Source organism: Monodelphis domestica, chromosome 4 (genome assembly GCF_027887165.1).
Source record: "Monodelphis domestica isolate mMonDom1 chromosome 4, mMonDom1.pri, whole genome shotgun sequence".
Classification (NCBI taxonomy): Eukaryota; Metazoa; Chordata; class Mammalia; order Didelphimorphia; family Didelphidae; genus Monodelphis; species Monodelphis domestica.
Window position 1 is genome coordinate 163,507,435 of NC_077230.1, and position 21,135 is coordinate 163,528,569.

The 21,135-nt window shown below is 37.9% G+C and overlaps 1 long non-coding RNA gene across 1 annotated transcript in view; it reads left to right on the plus strand.

The window, feature by feature from the left end:
- The first annotated feature begins 4,843 nt into the window (after positions 1 to 4,843).
- LOC103105779 (uncharacterized) overlaps positions 4,844 to 21,135 on the plus strand; it is a 69,567-nt gene continuing 53,275 nt past the window's right edge. Inside the window, exon 1 of the long non-coding RNA XR_001629946.2 lies at positions 4,844 to 15,422. This is a non-coding gene — a long non-coding RNA (uncharacterized LOC103105779). The remainder of the gene's footprint in view (positions 15,423 to 21,135) is intronic.

Here is a 21,135-nt window from a genome sequence, read left to right on the forward strand (position 1 = left end):
CCCACACTGTCCTCCAATTTTCCCAGCAGTTTTTATGAAATAGTGGATTTTTGTCCCAAGAGCTAGGATCTTTGGGTTTGTCATATACTGTCTTGCTGAGGTTGCTTGCCCCCAGTCTATTCCACTGATCCTCCTTTCTGTCTCTCAGCCAGTACCAAATTGTTTTGATGACCACTACTTTATAATATAGTCTGAGATCTGGGACTGCAAGACTCCCTTCTTTTGTATTTTTTTTTCATTATTTCCCTGGATATCCTTGATCTTTTGTTCTTCCAAATGAACTTTGTTATATTTTTTTCTAAATCAGTAAAAAACATTTTTGGAAGTTCCATGGGTATGGCACCAAATAGATAGATGAGTTTGGGTAGGATGGTCATTTTTATTATATTGGCTCGTACTACCCATGAGCAGTTAATGTTCTTCCAATTGTTCAAGTCTAGTTTTAGTTGTGTGGAAAGTGTTTTGTAGTTGTGTTCATATAGATCCTGTGTTTTTCTCGGCAGATAGATTCCTAAGTATTTTATTTTGTCTAAGGTAAATTTGAATGGGATTTCTCTTTCTAGTTCTTGCTGCTGAGCTGTGTTGGAATTATATAGAAAAGCTGATGATTTATGTGGGTTTATTTTGTATCCTGCAACTTTGCTAAAGTTGTTGATTATTTCGATTAGCTTTTTGGTTGAATCTCTAGGATTCTTTAAGTAGACCATCATGTCATCTGCAAAGATGGTCTCCTCCTTGCCTATTTTAATGCCTTCAATTTCTTTTTCTTCTCTAATTGCTACTGCTAGTGTTTCTAATACAATGTCAAATAATAGAGGTGATAATGGGCATCCTTGTTTCACTCCTGATCTTAATGGGAATGGATTTAGTTTATCCCCATTGCAGATGATATTAGTTGATGGTTTTAGATATATACTGTTTATTATTTTTAGGAATGACCCTTCTATTCCTATGCTTTCTAGTGTTTTTAGTAGGAATGGGTGTTGTATTTTATCAAAGGCTTTTTCTGCATCTATTGAGATAATCATGTGGTTCATGTTGGTTTGCTTGTTAATATGGTCAATTATGTGGATAGTTTTCCTAATGTTGAACCAGCCCTGCATCCCTGGTATAAATCCTACTTGATCATGGTGGATGACCCTTCTGATCACTTGCTGGAGTCTTTTTGCTAGTATCCTATTTAAGATTTTTGCATCTACATTCATTAGGGAGATTGGTCTATAATTTTCTTTCTCTGTTTTTGGCCTGCCTGGCTTTGGAATTAGTACCATGTTTGTGTCATAAAAGGAGTTTGGTAGAACTCCCTCTTTGCTTATTATGTCAAATAGTTTGTATAGTATTGGGATTAACTGTTCTCTGAATGTTTGATAGAATTCACTGGTGAATCCGTCAGGCCCTGGGGATTTTTTCTTAGGAAGTTCTTTGATGGCCTGTTGGATTTCTTTTTCTGATATGGGATTATTTAAGAAAACTATTTCTTCTTCTGTTAGTATAGGCAATTTATATTTTTGTAAATATTCATCCATATCACCTAGGTTGGTATATTTATTGGCATATAGTTGGGCAAAGTAGTTTTTAATGACTGCCTTAATTTCCTCTTCATTGGAGGTGAGATCCCCCTTTTCATCCTTGATGCTGTTAATTTGCCTTTCTTCTTCCCTTTTCTTAATTAGATTAACCAGTACTTTGTCTATTTTGTCTGTTTTTTCAAAGTACCAGCTTCTAGTCTTGTTTATTCAATATTTCTGTCACTTTTGATTTTATTAATTTCTCCCTTAATTTTTAGGATCTCTAGTATGGTTTTCTTCTGGGGGTTTTTAATTTGTTCATTCTCAAGTTTTTTGATTTGCATTTCCAATTCCTTGATCTCTGTCCTCCCTAATTTGTTAATATATGCACTCAGGGATATGAATTTTCCTCTAAGTACTGCCTTGGCTGCATCCCATAAGGTTTGAAAGGATGTTTCGCCATTGTCATTTTCTTCAAGAAATTATTAATTGTTTCTATGATTTCTTCTCTAAATATCTGATTTTGGAGTATCATATTATTTAATTTCCAATTAATTTTTGATTTGGCTCTCCATGTACCCATACTGATCAATATTTTTATTGCCTTGTGATCTGAAAAGGCTGCATTTATTATTTCTGCTTTTCTGCATTTGAGTGCCATGTTTCTATGACCTAGTGTATGATCTATTTTTGTGAATGTGCCATGTGGTGCTGAAAAGAAGGTGTATTCTTTTTTGTCCCTATTTATTTTTCTCCATATGTCTATTAACTCTAATTTTTCTAAGATTTCATTCACCTCTTTTACCTCTTTCTTGTTTATTTTTTGGTTTGATTTATCTAAATTTGATAATGGTTGGTTCAAGTCTCCCACTAATATGGTTTTACTGTCTATTTCCTCCTTCAATTCTCCTAGTTTCTCTATTAAAAATTTGGATGCTATACCATTTGGTGCATACATGTTGATTAGTGATATTTCCTCATTGTCTATACTCCCTTTTAGCAGAATATATTTACCTTCCCTATCCCTTTTGATCAGGTCTATTTGTGCTTTGGCTTTGTCAGATATCATGATTGCAACTCCTGCCTTCTTTCTATTAGTTGAGGCCCAAAAGGTCTTACTCCAACCTTTAATTCTAATCTTGTGAGTGTCAACCCGTCTCATATGTGTTTCTTGAAGACAACATATGGTAGGGTTTTGGGTTATAATCCAATCTGCTATTTGTGTACGTTTTATGGGTGAGTTCATCCCATTCACATTCAAAGTTATGATTGTCATTTGTGGATTCGCTGACATTTTGATATCTTCCCCTAGTTCTGACCTTTCTTCTTTAGCTTTCTCCTTTTGAACCAGTGATTTACTTTAGGTCAGTCCCCCTAGTCCCCTCCCTTGAGATGCTTCCCTTTCTAGCCCCTCCCTTTTTGTGCTCCCTTCCCTTCCCCCCTCCTCTTCCCTCCCTTTTTATGCTCCCTCCCACCCTTAATTTTCCTTTCTTTCTTGCCCTAATGAATAAGATAGAATTCAGGATCCCACTGGATCTAGATGTTCTTCCCTCTCAGATTTGATTTCACTGAGAGTAAGGTTTAAGTAATTCCACTTCACGCTCTCTTACTCTCCTTCTCATATGAGAGTTCTTCCCCTCCCCTTCCCATGTGTATCTTTATATGGGAAAGATTATTCTATTGAGTCCCCCCCTATTTCTTGAAGTAAATCTTAGTATTTTCGACAGTTCCACCCTCCCTTTTCCTTTCTTTGCCCCCACTTTCCCCAAATCTTCTTAATGCCCCAATCTTTCCCTATGCATGTTTCTTCTAAGTACTCTTATGATGCTACAATTTATGAGTTACACAAAAATTTTCCCCACATATTAATATATATAATTTGATGTAAATGTAGTCCTTATAGAAGAGAGTTTGACTTAAAGAAAAAGATAAGATTTATCTCCTTTTCCCTTTCTTTCATGTTTCTCTTTTCATGTTTCTCTTGCTTTCTGTGCTTGGATATCGAACTTTCCACAGAGCTCTGGTCTTTTCTTAGCAAATGCTTGGAAATCTTCTATTTTGTTGAATGCCCATACTTTCCCCTGGAAGTATATAGTCAGTTTTGCTGGGTAGTTGATTCTTGGTTGGAGACCCAGCTCTCTTGCCTTTCTAAATATCGTGTTCCATGCTTTGCGGTCTCTTAGTGTGTTAGCCGCTAAGTCGTGTGTGATCCTTATGGGAGCCCCCTTATATCTGAAGCTCCTCTTGTTGGCTTCTTGTAGGATTTTCTCCTTTTCTTGGAAGCTCTTGAATTTGGCAACTACATTCCTAGGGGTTGTCTTTTGGGGATTTAGTATAGACGGTGTTCTATGAATCCTTTCTATTTCTATTTTCCCCCCTTGCTCCAGAACGTGGGGGCAATTTTCTTTTATAATCTCCTGTAGAATAATATCGAGTTTATTGTTTATCTCTGGTTTTTCTGGGAGACCGATAATTCAGAGATTTTCTCTTCTCCCTCTGTTTTCGAGATTGGTGACCTTCTCAGTGAGATATTTTATGTTTTCTTCTAATTCATTAATTTTTTGGGTTTGCTTTATTGATTCTTGCTGTTTTATCATCTCGCTTTCTTCGAGTTGCTTGATTCTGGTCGTTAGGGACTGGTTTTGCTTTTCAGCTTTGTCTGCCCTTCTATTGGATGCTTCGAGCTCTTTTTCCAATTGAGCAATCTTATCTGTCAGATTGCTGATCTCTTTCTCCCATTTTTCTTTCCAGGTTTCCATCTTTTGGATAAGTTCCAGTTTGAGATCTTCCAGAGCTTGTTGATAGTTTCCATTTTGGGAGGCATGTTCTAATTTTTTTTTTGGATTTCCTCCTCATTCTCCTCTTTTCCTTGGGTACTTCCACCATAAAAGTTTTCAAGTCACTTTTTTCCCTTTCTTCCTGGAGGCTTGATTTTGGGTCATGTGAGCCATCCCTTTGGTGGTTTTATTCCCCTTTCCTTTTTGGTCTGGGGTCTGGGTTATATGGGTGGTTTTTCTGTGAATTTAGGTTGCTTCAGACTAGTGCTTCCCAGCCTCCAAGGTTTCTTAGAGCGCTGGGTCCCTGATCACAGCCACACTGCCCAGGTGTTCAGCTCCGCCCAGATAATCAGCGCGTGGTCCGCCCCTGGTATTTAGCTCCGCGGAGATGTTCAGCACAGCCTCCCCAAGTACAGCTCTGCTGACCCCCGTGCTCAGCGCTGGGTTCTCCAGTGAAACTGCCCTGAGATGTTTTTTCCTGGCAGTCCCCAGATCCCAAGGATCCTGGTGTGCCCCACCCCCCCAGACAGAGACGTTCCCCACTCACTCACTGTCCCAGTGAGCGCTCAGGTAGCTCACTCTGGTTTGGTGGGGGAGGTTGGGTGGGGGAAGGGCGGCTCAGTTCACTTTTTTGTGCAAGCTTTTCCTCCTTCTTATTATAGTGTGGAAATGTTTAAGCCCCACGTACCTTCACCTCTGTGGGATACTGGGGAGTCCTGTTCCGCCAAAGGTGATTTTTATGCTCCTTTGATGTAGTCTATTTCGTTCGGTGCTGGGGAGAGGAAGCGTGTGGCGTCTAGATTGCAGCCATGATTACCCGGAAGTCCCAATGACCTCTTTCCTTATAGGGATATATATCATTTTAACTTATTGAGTCTCTTAAAAGTTTTTTGGTTTTGTTTTTCTTTTTTCCCCTCTTTTTTAATTACCTTTTGATGGTTCTCTTTAGTTCTGTGCTTGGACATCAAATTTTCTGTTCAGGTCTGGTCTTTTCTTTACGAATTCTTGAAATTCTTCTATTTTGTTAAATGACCATACTTTCCCCTGTAAGAATATAGTCAGTTTTGCTGGGTAGTTGATTCTTGGTTGTAGAACTAGTTCCCTTGCTTTCCAGAATATCGTATTCCATTCCTTTCTTTTTTTCAGTGTGGATGCAGCCAGATCCTGAGTTATCCTCACTGTGTTTCCTTGGTATCTGAATGACTTCTTCTTGGCAGCTTGTAATCTTTTCTTTGGTCTGATAGTTCTTGAATTTGGCTATAACATTCCTGGGTGTTGTCAGTTGGGGATTAAGTACAGGAGGTGATCTGTGGATTCTATCAATCTCCACTTTTCCCTCTTGTTCAAGGATTTCAGGACAGTTTTCTTTAATAATTTCCTGTAATATAATGCCCAGGCTTTTTCTTTTGTCATGGTCTTCTGGTAGGCCAATAATTCTTAAATTGTCTCTCCTTGAATGATTTTCACTATCTCTCCTCCTCTGTTTCTAAGCTATTACCATTTTTACCTTGGCAAAAATCTCCTCAATATGCTCCCTTCTCTCCTTGGGCACTGCCACCAGTCTAGTGCTGGCCCTCATCATCTACTACCTTGATTACTACAATAATATTTGTGGATCTGCCTACCTCAAGCCTCTCCCCACTTCAATCCATTTTCCATTCAGTCACTCAAGTGAGTTTCTTAAAATGCAAGTGTGATCATGTCACCCTTCTATTCAATAAACTCCAGTAGCTTCACATTAGCACCAAGAGCAAATACAAGGTACTGTGTTTGGCATTCAAAGCCCTTCAAAACCTGTGCCTGAAATGTTCTCCCTCCTCCAATTCAACTATTTACCTCCCTGGCTTTCTTTAAATCTCAACTAAAATCGCACCACTTACAGGAAGTCTTTTCTAACTCCTTGAGTTCCCAGGGTCTTCCTTCTATTAATTAATTCCTTTTATCCAATATATAGCTTGCTCTGAATATATATGTTAGCATGTTGCATCTCCCCCCATTAAACTTAGAAGCTCCTTGGGGGCTAGTGCTGTTTTTTGTATCTTTTTCTATCCCTAGCGCTTAGCTCAATATCTGGCATTTAGTAGCTGTTTTTCACTTATCAAATTGAATTGAAATGACTGTGTATTTTATTGTCCTGGACTTGCTTGTTACATGACCTATTTATGACAAATCCTCATTGTCTGTAATCAATGCTTCTTCTTCAAAATCTTTTTAATAATATTGAGTATTTCAAAAGTCTTAGATTTAAGCTGCAATAGCTATTATACTACCAAAATCTTTTGGTTCTATACTTTTGCCAGGAATAGAAATCAAGCTTACTCAATTACAAATATCAATCTCTTCCCTTTTTTTAAAAAAAAAGAAAAAATTGGCATAACATTCATATTTCTCCAGACCTGCCTGCCACACCTTTCCTGTTCTCCGTGACCTTTAAAGATCCTTTGCCATAACTTGGTAATCATATTGCCAATCTTTCAGTATCTCAGGATATAGTTCACCTGCTCACTTGAATTAACCAATTGTTTTCTCACTGTTTCCTTTGTTATTTATTTTGGGTATCAGCTCCTTGTTGACCATTGTATCCTGTCCTCTCCTTTCCAGTCCCAAAATTATTCTCTTTGGCAGAGAAAAGAAAAAAGATGAGCAGTTTTATCTTTTCTCTGCTTTAGTTATTCTCACCTTACCCAACTCTAAGTGATCCCGTTCCTTATTTGGTCCTCTTCTTCTCTTCATTAGAGCTTTATAAAAAACCAACCCCATGTTTTCCGTGCCTTTAGCTTTGTAGGATTGTCACACAATTGTCCAGAGTTTTTGACACTCTAAAATCATTTCTAATAGTGTTGCAAGATCATCACAAGCGTTTGTATTTATCTTCTATAAATAGTTTTTGCTTCTATGTTCTGTACATAGCTCTTAAGAACTGGGGTGTCTTACTGAAGTCTCCATGTCTCCAGAGAAGTTTCTTCAAACCCCTTCTCCTTTTTCTTTATTGCTTATTTGGGGTTTTCAAAACTTCACTCCTGAGAGCTTCCTCCCTCCTCTCCCATTCCCAAGGCAAGTTGACTTCCCTCAGCAAGTTTATCCCTGGGATCCTACCTATTCTTCCTCTGAATTCTTTGAAATTCATTATCTGTAAATCTAGGGTGAAAATCAGACTACTCCTTGATTTCCTTATAAGAGGAAGTAATTATTATATCCTAAGGTTCCCATCACTTACACACCAACAACCAGTTCCTCATTGTTGGTAATACCCAGATCCAGGATAGAATTTGCCCTTGTTGGTTTCTCTATCTTTTGAAGGATGAAATTATCATTTAATCAAGTCATCCTTACTTTGCCTGACAAATTAAAGACTTGATGGTCTTGTTATAGAGCTCTAGTTCCTTGAAAGTTGGGGCTGTATTTTTTGCTTTTTTTTATTCCCCAGGATACAATATACCTGGAACATATATTTTGTTGTTCAGTCATTTTTCAGTCATGTCCAACTCTTTGTGACCTCATTTGGGATTTTCTTAGTAAAGACACTGAAATAGTCTGCCATTTCCTTTTCCAGCTCATTTTACAATGAGGAAATTGAGGCAAATAGGATTAAGTGTCTTACCCAGAGTCACACAGCTAGTAATTGCCTGAGCCAGATTTGAACACCAAAGATGAGTCTTCCCTGACTCTAGGCCTGCTGTTCTATCCACCGTGCCATCTAGTTGCCCTGGCACCTACACAGTAAAGGCTTAATAAATTGTGTTGAGAAATTGTTGACTGTGGCAGAGTCAGGAATTATGGCAGGAAGTCAGAGAAAGAAAAGGGGGAAAAATACTTTGCCCTTTACCCCTTTCAACCAGGAGTGAGTAGGTGAAAATCAGGAAGATTTGGTGGGGTAGGTGTTTCCCAATGTATAAAATTAAAACTAGCAGTAGATTGACATTTCAGAAATCTTTAGAACTAACAGTCACATGATCAAATATTTAGAGCTAGAAGAGAGTTTAGAAGCCATCAAGTCCAACTTCCTCATTTTACAGGGGAGTATCCTGAATCCCAGAGAGGTTATATTAGCTGGCTAAGCATCGTTTAACTAATAAGTATTTGAAGCAGGATTCAAACTTACTTCTTTCTGACTCCAAGTCCACTACTTTTTCCAATATGGCACCTAGCTGCCAGGGATTTATTTTCATCTATTCAATGACCTTCTCCTCTATAACAATAAAAACTCAATACTTGCAGGAGTTGGCCTCAGTATATTGGAGAGTACTGAGCAAAAAAACATGCCAACATTGGTGAATGGGGCAGATGGACTTAAAATGTGAGGGGGTTTTGCGTCTTGAATGTCCCTAATATAAGAATTCTATTTTGGCAACTTGTCTAGATTAATTTGTTAGTCTTTATCTTATACATTTGCCATAGTTGAGACTGGATAGCACTCTGTAAGTAAGTCAAGTCAAGTCAAGTAAGAAACTTGACTAGCAGGGTTGGTTGATCTTTCATTATTTGTATTTGCAAGACTAGTCCTTAAGTACACCCAAGAATGACAACAATTATTCACATTTATATCTCACTCTAGGTTTGCAAGATACTTTGTTCAGAAGGACTTACCCTTGGAATATCAGAAACTACAGTCTACTGGACAGGTTTCAGGAAGGGCCATAGACAAAGGACAGAGTATAGAACAGCACATGAGTGGACAGGGAATTCAGGTCCTAGGCTCCTGCTTGTTCTCTATAATAATAATAATAGTAATAACTCAACAATCACTGCAAGAGTGGCAAAGAATTAGAAATTGAGGTGATGTCCATCAACTGGGGAATGGCTGAACAAATTGTGATACATGTTGGTGATGGAATACTATTGTGCTCTAAGAGACGATAAGCAAGATGAATTCAGAAAAAGCTGGAAAGATCTACATTAACTGATTCAGAGCGAAATAAGCAGAACTGGGAGAACATTGTACATAATAACAGCAATATTGTACAATGATCAACTGTGAAAATTTGGCTACTCTCAGCAATGCAATGATCTGGAACAATCCTGAAAGACAAACTTATGATGGAGAATGCTATCCAGCTCAAGAGAACTAACTGTTGAAGTTGGATGGATATAGATGAACGTATACTGTCTTTCACATCAGTGTATTTATGGTTTTATTTTGGGGTTTTTGTTATATATGTGTGCTCTTACAACAATGACCAATATAGAAGTGTGTTTTGCATGATAATAAAAATGAAATACAAAAACACCAAACCCCAATCCTACAAGGGGCAAATGTTTTTTCCTAATCAAAGCAGAAACTCCATAAAGCTAGCTGGCAACTGGCCACACCTATGCAGCTTCATCTCCCTCTTTGCTGATACCTATGCTCTCCCTTGTAAATTCCAAATCTACTTTGATACAACCCTGATGTGTGATATCATTTAAAAGTCTTTTCATAAGGGCCCTAGGGATTAATCTTTTTTTTAAACGCTTACCTTCCATCTTGGAGTCAATACTGTGTATTGGTTCCAAGGCAGAAGAGTGTTAAGGGCTAGACAATGGGGGTTAAGTGACTTGCCCAGGTTCACACAGCTGGGAAGTGTCTGAGGTCACATTTGAACCTAGGACCTCCTGTCTCTTGGCCTGGCTCTCAATCCACTGAGCAACCCAGCTGCCCCCTTCTAGGGATTAATCTTATTGACAATAAATGTAGATGACTTAAGGTTCATTTATAGTCAAACATAGTGATGATCTGAAATCCACTAACAAAAGCAGTTATTCAGTCCCCTCCATTGTTAAGTTCAATATTCAGCCCATGATCTTATACATTCTGGAATAATGAGTCTAGGAAATCATTAGCTAGGATTGGGGCTATCCCTTACTCTGACCTTTGCCTGTCACATTTCCTTTTTTGAGTACTTTATATGTGCCAGGTACTGTGCTAAGTACTAGTGGTGCAAAAAGAGGAAAAAAGTCCCTGCCTTTGATGAAATTGAAATCTAATTGAGGAGGCAATATGCAAACAAATATATGGTATACAGAATAAGGGAATAATAAGCAGACAGAAGGCACTAGAATTAAGAAGGGTTGGGAAAGACTTCCTATAAATTTGAGAACATTCTTGAGATGGGGAATAGCCCGAAAAAATGCCAGGAGCTGAGATATGAACTATCTTTTTTTGTGGAATAGCCAGGATGCCAATGTCACTAAATCAAAGAGTATTGACAAGAAGGAAATTTTTAAACAAAGGTAAGAGGGAGATAAGTTATAAAGGGCTTTGAATGGCCAATGGAGTATTTTGTATTTGATCCTGGAGATGACAGGGAGTCATTGGAGTTTATTGAGTTAGGGATGGGGTGACAAAGTTGGACCTATTGTAGACTTTATATATTTTACTTTTCTGCTTCTGTTTACTTTAAGTAAATTCATATACCTACACATGCTTTTCTGTATCAATCAATTCATATCACACAGTAATTTGGTAGCCAGGTAGCACAATTTATTTAGCCATTTTCCAGTTGATAGGCATCTACTTTGTTTCCAGTTCTTTGATACTACAAAAAGTGTTACTATTGATATTTGGGTGTATTTAGGAATTCCTCATAAATCTTTGATCTTTTGGGAAGTATACATAGGAAGTGGGACATTTTAGTCAGTTTTTAAAAATGATTCCAAATTGCTTTCCAGGATGGCTGAATCAATTTACAGCTCCATCAACTATGTGTTAGTAAGGGTACATCCATTTCTACCACTCTTTGAGGACTCTTCTCTTGCTCTGAGTAATCGAGCAAAGTCTCAGATAGCTAATTGGACGTTAGGTAGTGTTCTAACGAAATTTCCCCTCCCTCCTTTCTGGAGTCAAACAGGTGATATCATCTCCTAGGGACTACTTGCATTCTGATAATAGATAGTAAGAAATAACAAAAGGGAATGATTAAGAGAAACCTGAGAGGGCTTGTATAAAATGATGCAGAGTAAGGTAAGCAGAACCAGGAGAACAATAAAATGGCAATATTGTAAGGGGAAATGACCTTGAACAACTTAATTATGATCAATACAATAGTCAACTACCATTATAGACTGATGGCAAAGTATGCTTCCCACCTCTAGTTGGAGAGAGATTAGAAGAGTAGAAGTTAGTCAGTCAGACAAACAAATGGAGACACACACATACACACACACACACACACACACACACACACACACACACACACACACACACACACATTGCTGCCCCAGGATTTACTCCATATTTTACTGATTAAAGAGAGAAACTTTAGCTACCCATTGATTTGTGCTTTGGAATATTGGAAGAGGGAACAAATCTATAGACGTATAAGCATTAGATCAAGAGACTGGAAAGAAAAATTTAAAAGCCTACTGTTTGACTGTAGCTTTAGTGCAAGAGACTATTAGGATGACAAGGAAAATAAAACAGGACCTTGTAGTAATAACTTTTGGTCAGACAAATCCTGAAATATCTAGAGTTGCATACCTTCCCCCAAAGTGAGTCCTCTGGAGATATTTCCTGCAATTTTATCTACACCTTACTGAGAAAATGTTAGTACTCTCAAAAGAAACTAGAAAAATAAATCAGGAGGTCCAGTTTGAGGGGGAAAAGAATTCTATTTTAGATATTCTGAATTTGAGATGTCTATAGGACATACAAGAAAAGATGTCTAGAAGGCAGTTAATGTTGTATGACTATAGATCAGGAATGAATGAATGCATGCCCTTTCTTGTGCAAATTTGGAGAAATGAGGGTTGAAGGCAGTGAGGAAAGGATTGATGAAAATGGCTTCCCTCACTACTCCCTCCCAGAGTCACTGAATTACTTGAGGGAGACAAAATGGAGATCTCCCTTCCATGAAGGATTGCCCCTTGATGGCCATGTGTGCCCTCAAGGGCGTCAGGGAGGTCTTCTCTACAAAGAGAGGTATATGGGACTTCAATCTGGATATGAACTGCTTTGGGGCACTCACAAGATTCCTCCTCATGTCTTCTTGAAAACTGGCAACAAGATGGAGTCTGCCAATGAGTTTACTCTCTAAATGTAAATAAACAAGATTGAACTTGCTATCTGACTGCTTATTTGATTTAATTGTTGATTGGGACAAAGGGTAAAGGTTAGAGGGATTGTAGGTCACCCTAAATCTCTTTCTAAATAAATCTAATTACTAAAGTACAAGGTTTTCTCGTAGCCAGGGGAGAGAATATTGCTCACCGATTAGAGTCCAGTATCTCAGTAGTTCATGGAATGATAGTCTCTGGAGAAATTTAAGTTTGTTGTCAGGAACCAGAGGATGTTTTAAACAGGAACCCTCAATGTTAGGATTTCATCCCCAAAGATGTCTCGAATGGCCTAGAGAAATAGCTCCTCCTTCCCCTCCCTTCTATATCTCTGCCCTCAAGACCCTCTCCTCCAAAGAATTTCCCAGAAATCTTTGTCCAGTTTCCAACTGTTATTCCTGCCTCGTGCAACTATAGAACTTTCAACACTCCATTTTAACCCAATGGTTTTTTTTTCCTACTCCCCATCATTACAATAGTATCCCCTGAGGGAAAATAATATTGGATTATATTATTTATTATCAGTGTTTCTATGAATCCATTCATTGCCTCAAACTCCAGACTCTGAAAGTCAAGCAGTTTCTAAAGGGTATAACTGGGAAAGGCAATTACTTGTAGGTCCCTAAGACATTTATCCAGGCAGGGATTCCTACTATTAGTTAATCCAAAAAAACAAAATGGCATTTCTTGTATGCCAGAGAGGGGTGGGTCAGCCTAGTGAGAGTGAAGCTATAGATAAAATAATGGAGGAGAGGGCAAGATCTAAGTCTAACTTCTCATTAAAATATCTACCAATTAGGATTGCCAAGGGAAGTCCAAGTGATGTATTATCAATCCAATTAGGAGGAAGATACACCTCAGTATAAGATTCCATCAGCCTTCTTCCTGTTTGAGGTCTTACCCAACAGAGGTGCTCGAGATTGATCTATCTTATTGATGGATAGCTTGCCCCTACTAATAAATGGTTATACTCAGAGAAATAGACCCCCTTTTTTTAGTTAAAATTCCAACCATGACACACACTGCCTGATACAGAATAAGCACTTAATAGATGTTTGTTGACTAATTGAAGCATAGTCCATATACAAAGTAATTATGGGATGTGAACAGTATGAGAATTGGTAGAATTAGGAAAGATCTCATGAAGAAGATGGGACTGAACAATGCTTGAAAGAAGTTTGGATTCCAAGAAGCAGAGGTGAGGAGGAAAGGCACTCCAGGCTTGGGGGATGATTTATGAAAAATTATGGAGTTTGGGGATGGAATTCTAAGTATGGGGGACAACAAAGAAAAAAACTTGATTGGCTGGAATATAGAGTGTATACAATGTGTGAGGGAAAGAAAAATGTATTCATTCTAAAAAGAGAGTTTAAAGCTAGATTAGACGTTCATAAATTCTGGATAGAAGAAACTATAATTCTTCCTAGAGTCAAGAGTGAGACACTAAATAGTGGAGGGAGTGACACAGTCTCATCCTTACTGATGTAGTTCATGTCTGTGAATATTCCATCTGTGGTCAAGTTAAGTTTACTTGTCTTGCTTGATTTTTATTCTGGTGTAGTGCCATAGAGTTAAATTTCAGTCATCTGTACGTACTTGGTGTTTACTAAGTGTCAGAGCCACATTAAATTCTAGCCCCATCTCAAGGTATAGGGAATTTATCCAGCCTGTTTTTTTTTCACCAAATTAATGAGCACATTTTCAATGCTTTTATCCAGGCCATCAATAAAAATATGTCATAATACTGCTCCCTTCACTCCCCTACCAACTAGTCTGGTGGTGCAAAAGTCTAGACCATAGTACTTACTCACTGATGAAAATGTCACATATGATAAATCAAGACCTGACTGAAATCCAAAGAGATTCCATCGATTGCTTCCCTTTTATCTATGTGATCTGTCACTCTAGCCAAGAAGGAAATTAAATAGGTCTGGCACATTTTGTTCTTCACAAAACTGTATTGGTCTACCTGGTTTCTCATGACTTTCCACTGGACTGTGCTATAAGCAGAATATTTGATGATTTGGACCAGTATCTTTGTAGGAGTAGAGCTAAGATAGTCTTTCACCACTTTCTCCTAATTTACAGGTGGCTCCTGCAAAGTAGAGTGCTAGACTCAGAATCAGGAAGACTCATCTTTATGAGTTCAAATCTGGCCTCAGACATTTCCTAGCTATAAGATCTTGGGCAAGTCACGTAACCACATTAGCTTCTAGTCTTCATCTATAAAATCTATAAAATGAGTAGAAAATATAGTATCGTTCGTTGCCAAGAACACTCTAAAGTGGGGTCACAAAGAATCAGACGTGACTGAAAGAATACTGAGTTGCATTTTTCCTTTTACACTTCTGAGGGAACTTCCCCTATTCTCCATTGTTTTAAATTAACCCACCATCAAATGCCTCTGCCATGATTCCCTGGGTAGCTGAACATGTGTAGCATCCCTCCTACACGTGTCTCCATTCAGCTTGGTTATGCATTTTTCAGTCTTTTTTTTTCCTTCTGTGGTATGGTTTGCAGCCCTCTCAATGCAGGTGTCAGTCACTCTCTGATTACAATTGAACTTTCCCCCCCAAAACTGAGCATAGTAATTTTCCTCAGGGGAGGGATGAGGAGATGAATTAAGTTATTTTTCAGTGTTATCCTAAACCTGGATTAAAATTTTATTTTTTCACGAGTAGAAAGTAGCTTGAAATTCATCAGGCAACCTAGAGCCAACATGACACTTTCTGTATAGGACTTCTCTGGCATTATTCCTCCAAAAGGTAGTAATTTAGGACTGTGTGTAGTTTTTTCTAAAATTACTTAGAAAAGCATGTTATTCCCTACAGTAGCTTAATCATTAACAGCATGAAACCCTGTGGGTATTCCAAAGTTAGCAAGAACCATCTGTGCAGTTGGATTTGGCCCCACCTCCTATTCAAAAATATAAACAGATCTTTCTGTATTGTGAATTCTTATTGTTTCCATGTCACATTATATCTGCCGCCCTAATCAAGCCTTGTTGCCAGTCATCACTTCTCAGAACACAATAGTCATGAGGAACTGTTGCCTGTTTGTCACCTGAGGTGAAAAGAAAATACAGCTGACTCCCATTTTGCCACAGGTGAGTGATCAACACTGAGTGTTGTTGTCCATTACTGGCACCTGTTCTCTGACAATCCCTCCTTCCCACTCCCATCCCAATCACCGGACTCTCAGGAGTTTCACCCATTACTGGTCCTACAGCTGATCATTTAGAAGTCACATTACAAAGAAACAGGCCAAGGGCCCACCAGAAGAGGGGCCAAGGAAGAGTGACATCTCATTAGCTGATGACAGGACTTGGGAATTATTGACAGAAGCAAAGGGATGTTATTGCCTTGAGACAATCTCATAGCACAGCACCTTAGTCTGTTCTGTCAGCCATATCCTTTGCCCATTGTGGAACTAAGTTGGCCATGTCCCTTCACCACAAATGGGGAAGGTTGGGGAGGGAGGTAGTGCAGGCATCATTCCTTTGATTATTCACATTGATGGAACTTCCTGGGTAAAAATAATCAAGAATTCATATCTAACTTACACAAAGATTTTGTGATAAAGGCTGATTAGAGTAAAACTGAGGAAAAGCCCAAAGAGATTATTTTCTTTTTTCCTTCTAAGCAGTTATCTTACCTGTGAAGTACAATGCCTTTGATTTTTTTTAACCAAATATTCCATTTTTCAAATTTTGAACAAAAGGTTTCTCTGAAGTTTATATGATCATGGATTCTACCCTCAATACCCTACCAAAGACTTTCTTTTGTTTGAAGGATAACTAAGGTTCAGATATGAAAAAAAAAAACAGAAAAAGAATTATGCCATTTAAGAGGTCACTAAGTGGGAGATAACAGCCAATGGCTAAAGCTTTAACTTGCATACACTGGGAAGAATGTTTTGGGGTTGTAGTGGCTGAGTTTCCAAAAATAAATAAATAAATAAATAAATAAATAAATAAATAAATAAATAAATAAATAAATGAATGAATGAATGAATGAATGAATGAATAAATAAATAAATAAATAAATAAATGGCCCTTGCTGGTTTAAATAAAATATTAGGGAATTCACTATTTTCTTATTAAATCAAATTTCCTTTTGTAAGGTTTGCAGATTAACTTTTGCCTACAAAGATGTTTTCAAAAGCAAATTATAGGAGCAGATAGATAAGTGGCTCAGTGGATAGAGAACCAGTCCTAGAGATGGGAAGTCCTGGGTTCAAATTTGACCTCAATCACTTCAAAGCTGTTTGACCTTGGACAAGTCACTTAACCCCAATTGCCTAGCCCTTACTGTTCTTCTGTCTTGGTCTCAATATTTAGTACTAATTCTCAGACAGAAGGTAAGAATTTATTTAATTAAAAAACTTAAAAAGCTGGTTATGCCAAAGCCAAAAGGGGACCAAATAAATATGGCTAAGCTATGTAATTGGAGGCTCAATTACTAGGGTATTTAAGTTAAAGAGAAAAGCTGGAACAATGACTCTAAGAAATAAGGTCAAAGAGAGACTGAATTCTTAATTCTCCTCCCCCCACCCACTTCCTGCTTCCTTCTATTTGATCCTAACAGCTATTTAGAGATGGTAAGTGATAGCAGCTTTCAATAGACTAATTCCACTTCAAAATACTAGAAAAGGATTTATTTTAAAGGAAGAAAGGGTAGGGAGTGGGGAATATGAGTAGGGGGAATTTTGGGTTTCCCTAACTATTATAAATTCAATATCAAGAAAGTGGAATTGAATTGTCTTTAAGGGAATATTGTTAATAATGTGAAAAGATCTTCAAAGTTAAGCCCAAGTCTTCAGGTTGAAACCAGTAGCCAGAATCTCTCTGTCAGCTTTCTTCCTCAGAGTCTCAAGAAAGAAGAAGTGAGTAAAAATCAGTTTGTGTGCCAGCTTATTCAAACTGCCTTCTTCCTGGTTACATTCTTCTCTGGAATTTTTCTGATTGACAGATCTTCAAAGTTCCATGGTTTACTGCTACAGAAAGACTTGCATGCAAGTGCAATCAGTTTTTTCACAGATATTGATATCCATCAAAGTGATTTAGTTCATAGCAATCATTAGATAGTTGTGAACTTGAGATTACTCCACCCTACTTAGTCTAACAAAAACAAGAATGTCTACACCCATACTTAAAGGATTAAGTATTTAGGAGGATGACCTATGACAGACATGTGCTAGCAAATGACAAATCAGAAACAATTGACAGACCCCTAGGCTGTCCTAAGTCAAGCTTAAGCTACCATTGGTACATGTGAGACATAAGAAAGTGATGTAAAAACCATCTATATATTTTGCGTCACTTCCTCTCTCCAGCCTCTTTGGTGGCAGAAAGGTGGCTGGTGGCAGCATGCTGAGCGTTTCGGCATCTTGGCATGGCAGCTGCTATTGTCCGGGTTTAGTGGTGAGTTTTCCTTGATATCATACTGGAGGAAGCTGAGTAGCCTAATTCAGTTGAGGCATCTTTATTGAGCTCTCTCAGAGTTTAGGCTGATTCTTTCTCCTTTACCTTCCAAACACTATCCTCTCAGAAAGCCACTAATCTTCTTCAGAGACCTTGTGGCAGAGGACTTTGAACTCCCCCTGGCACAGGCCAGGCAGGAGAAATCCTATACTTTTTCCCTCTCTCTTCTCCTTAATTCCTTCTCTCTATATTAACTAAACCACCATAAATCTCCAAACTGACTTGGATATTTTATTTGGGATATTCCCTCATGACCAAAATTAATTTAGATTAGGTCACAACCCTAAAATTATCTTTACATAGCACAGACAGATACCAATGCAATAGAATATTGCTATGAGATCAATATCTGCTATTTGGAGAATAAATCCTGCAACTGTTTAATACTATCTTTATATAATTGCTCCAGCATCATTGTGACAGTAAAAGAGTAATGAGACTTCACATTTAGTCTGGTGGAGTATCGATCAAACATCCCACATTAAACTATAGGTGTCAGTAGGAACAAATGAGTGAAAGGAGTTGCAATACAGTGGAGGAGGTTGATAAAAATTGAGTGAATTGAGGAATTCATTCAGGAGAAAAGTTGATACACAGAAGCAAAGAAGGGAGACAGAAAATCACAAAATTTGAGTTGGAAGGGACCTCAGAGGCTTTTTAGTTCATCCCATGCTTCAGCAAGAATCTCCTATATAGCATATCTGGCAAGTAGTTATCTGGTCTCTGATCGAGAGTGGCAACCCAATAACCATCTCAAGTTAAACCATTAAATTTTGGGATACCTCTAAGTTTTTAAAACAAGATTTTAATGAATGGATGAATGAATAAAGCATTTATTAAGTACATATTATATGCTAACTAGTGAAAATGCAAATAGAAAGTAAGGTAGTACTTGCTCTCTAAGGAGCTCACCTTCCATTGTAGACAACACATAGTTTCAGCTGCAAATCAACTGGACAAATCATATGGGTCCTTAGATTACTGGGGCAAAATAGACATTAATGCTTTTTCTTTAATGTCATTTCCAATTATTTATATCAGGTTTGGGTGCCGAACTATTTGACAGTGCCAAGGACTTTGATAGCAGTAACATTTGTTTCTTGGTTTTCAGTCATGTGATTGTATCACTGCAGTAACAGTTACCAGGTTGCATCTCTTTACGGTTGGTTCCTAGGTAATCCTGGCTGTGGACACAGGGATGGAGGCAGTGCTGTTTCCAAGGTTCCTGTTGTTGAGTCATGGACTGTCCCCATCAGAGGAGAGATGGTAGTCAAGGTGTTGTTGGTGGTCTGACTTGCCTGGCACATGCTGCCTCCAGTTTCTTCCTCAGGATTTCCTACTGCTTTAACCATGGGGATATACCTGTTGCATTTGGTCATTAGGTGGTTGAGATAACTGGCTCTTTCACCATAGGAATGTTTTCTTTTTTTATTTACATCACCATCATTTCCCTTAGTATCCTTCATCCTTGTAGAAAGCCATCCCAAAAAAAGTTTTTAATACAAAAAAGAGAAAGAAAAAATCATTATCACTAATCACTACATTTTAAAAGTATTGAAATACATGTAATGTATGAAACATGTGTACCTCTCTTCTCTATAAAAAAGGGTGAAGTAGGAACCCTTTCTCACATCTCTTTTTTTGTAGATCTAACTTTTAGGAAATTTCTTTTTATACCAGTCAAAATCTGTCTCTTTCAGAAGAGAACAAAACAAGTCTAGTCCCTCTTCCACATCCTAGTTCTTCAAATACTTGAAGCAGGTCTCCATAAAGTCTATTCTTTTCTCTAGTCTAATCATCTTCAATCCCTTCAACCAAAATCCTGATGAATGTTTTCTAATCATCTTCATCATTCTTGACACTCTCCCACATAACTTTCCTAAACTGTGGCAACAAGAACTAAATACAATAATCCAAATATCACTTGACTATGACAAAGTACAAGAAAATTGCTTTTACTTTAATTTTTTTAATAACCCTTTCCTTCCATTGTGTATTGGATCCAAATTGCCTTATTTTATAATTCTTCCCTTAATACACCCAAGGATAGCATTAGTATTTTTGATTGCCAAATTATAATATTGATTGATATTATGGGCAAAAACAACTTCTAAGTCATCTGACCAAAGATCCCTCCAAGTTAACACCAACTCATTAATAACTATTCCTTGAGTTTGGTCATTCAAACAGTTAAGAATTCACCCGACAGTAATATAATTTAGTCTATTTTTTTCTTTTCTGTCCACATGGATAACATGGCAGATGTCATGAAATTTTGCTGAAATCAAAGTATACAACAGCTATAGGATTATAAATTAGCAGTCTAGTTTTTTGTTTGTTTGTATCTAGAAGAGGGAAGAGGACTTGAGGTGGTGGTACATGATGCTAGACTTATTATTTCATCAGTAGGAAAACTAGTATTCCACAACCAGATCAGAAATTATTCTTCAATTTATAAACTTAAGAGAGTTGTCTGTGGGAGTAAGAGAATTACTTGTGGTCACATATCTTGTATCAAAAGCAGGGATTCAACTAAGAATTTTGTGACTTCACCCACTTTGTAGGATTGCCTCTTACCTCTTTGAAAAGTAAATAAAGTTAGTCTGGTATAACTCTTGATGAAGCCAGATGAGTTTATAGGGATCAACATTTATCTTTCTAAAAGTACACATAGAATCACTTAAGCAATATGTTCTAGAATGGCATTGATGAACCTTTTAAAGATCTAGGGCCCAAACTGCCTGTGAGCCACCATCCCAGCAGAAGGGAGAGTATTGGCAACAATCTTTTATTTTTAAACCCTTATCTTCCATCTTGGAATCAATATTGTTTATTGGTTCCAAGGCAGAAGAGTGATAAGGGCTAGGCAACAGGGGTTAAGTGACTTGCCCAGGATCACGCAGCTGGGAAGTATCTAAGGCCAGTGTCTAGGACCTCCCATCTCTAGGCCTGGCTCTCAATCCACTGAGCTACCCAGCTTACCCCTATTGGCAACAATCTTACCCAAACTATTTGAATGATCAAACAACCAGGGAGAAAAGGCAAAGTCATGGAAAAGCAAGGGTACCCAGGGGATGGGTCCTGAGATTGTGGAGTCAGCTTTAAGGATGAGGGGGATTAAAGAGTTAATCTTTTCACAACTGAAAGATGGAAATAGTAGAAGAAGAGGCCTAATTAAAATGTCAAGTTAAAATAAATGAGCCTTTATTAAGCACCAATATGTGCCAGGCACAGTGTTAAGTCTTGAGGATAATTTAAGTAAAAACAGTTTCTGATCTTAGGAACTCATACATCTAAGGGAGAAGAAAATAAGGAACCAAAAATGTATGAAAACAAA